The sequence below is a fragment of the Apis dorsata genome, unplaced genomic scaffold (genome assembly GCF_000469605.1).
Source record: "Apis dorsata unplaced genomic scaffold, Apis dorsata 1.3 scaffold_188, whole genome shotgun sequence".
Classification (NCBI taxonomy): Eukaryota; Metazoa; Arthropoda; class Insecta; order Hymenoptera; family Apidae; genus Apis; species Apis dorsata.
Window position 1 is genome coordinate 1,220,536 of NW_006263473.1, and position 1,394 is coordinate 1,221,929.

General features: G+C 36.4%; 1 protein-coding gene across 3 annotated transcripts in view; it reads right to left on the bottom strand.

Annotated features, from left to right (window-relative positions):
• The window catches only part of LOC102675450 (putative polypeptide N-acetylgalactosaminyltransferase 9), a 79,795-nt gene that overhangs the window by 53,910 nt on the left and 24,491 nt on the right, over positions 1–1,394 (bottom strand). The gene's annotated exons all lie outside the window — the stretch shown is intronic.

Below are 1,394 nucleotides of genomic sequence, written 5' to 3' on the forward strand. Positions count from 1 at the left end.
AAGAAAAAAATTCTTCTCTAAAAAAAGAAAAGAAAGAAAAAAAACAAAATGCATTGCAACTCATCCCTGAACTCTCGAATGCAGACCCAGATCATACATCATAATCTCAATCCAACCAATCGTAAACTCGATCCGTGATTTTCATTTGGACGAGTGCTTCGAACGAAAATACGAAGCTGGCAAGCTCGGGCGATCGTGTACACAGCCTCTTACACAAAATATTTCCCAGCACATAACGGAAATTGTGCGGATGCGCTGGAAACCGGACCAAAAGGATTTCAACCGCACATGAGGTCGCATACGTCTCGTTAAATTGCCCTCGTTGAAATTTCTGGAGGGAAGGAGAGGCAATGGTGATACAGAGAGGTAAGAGAGATGAAAAGACGTTCTTCTCCCGATTGAGTTTTATGAGGCGTTCACGTCACGTGCAAGTAAAACGATAGGTACCTATGGTTACGGTCCGAGGAACTGCAAATGCCTCGTAAAAGCCAGCACGAGAGGAAGATTTTTGGAAATGGGAGGGAAAACAAGCTTGCTTCCGTGAAAAAAAAGTTTTCCTGCTGCTCTTACTTTTTGCGATCGATGATGCTTGCGTATTTTTTTTTTCCACTTCTTATTGAAATTTAAAGATGTCTCCTGTTGTGATTAATTTCATTAATGAAGCTCTTATTGTGCATTTAATTAATCCTCCATTGATAATAATTTTTATAACAAGTTTTAATTTGCAAATAAATTGTGGATATATATTTTTCAGATATGTACAATTCATTCGAGATAATAAAATTTAACTTAATCGTCTTAGGAAATCGACCTAACCTAAAAATCTTGTTTTTTGATGAAATTTTGTATATTTATAAAGCAATATGATGAATTATATAAGTGGCAATTTATTTTTCAATGAAGTTTCCTTCGATTAATGAAGGAATCCTCCTTATAAACACTAATCAATAGCATTTCTAAACTGAACACAATAGATCGTACAATTAAGTAATTGCCAGAGAACAGGAAGATCTTTGGACGAGAAAAATGGCGTCGTCTAATTGCTCGTTACGAATGACAATCGATGAGGAAGCGATAGAGAGACGAAGGAAGAGAAATTCTGGAGAAAAGAGATTCGAGATTTTGGTATAGAAACTAGATGAAAGATAAGATCTCGGGAAGCAAAGTCGGAGAAACATGGTTGAAAGAATCTCGAGAAAGAATCTCTCGATTTTTGAGACGAGTGGAATACGAGTTTTCGAAGCGATCGCCGAAGAGAAGAGTATCGACTGGTTAACTTTCGGATATTTTATTTCGTTTTACTCGCACAGTTTCGAAGAACAAACTAACTATCTTGGAAACATACGCGAGTTCATGTTTTTTTTTTTTTTTGAACTGTTATTAAATATCGAGGA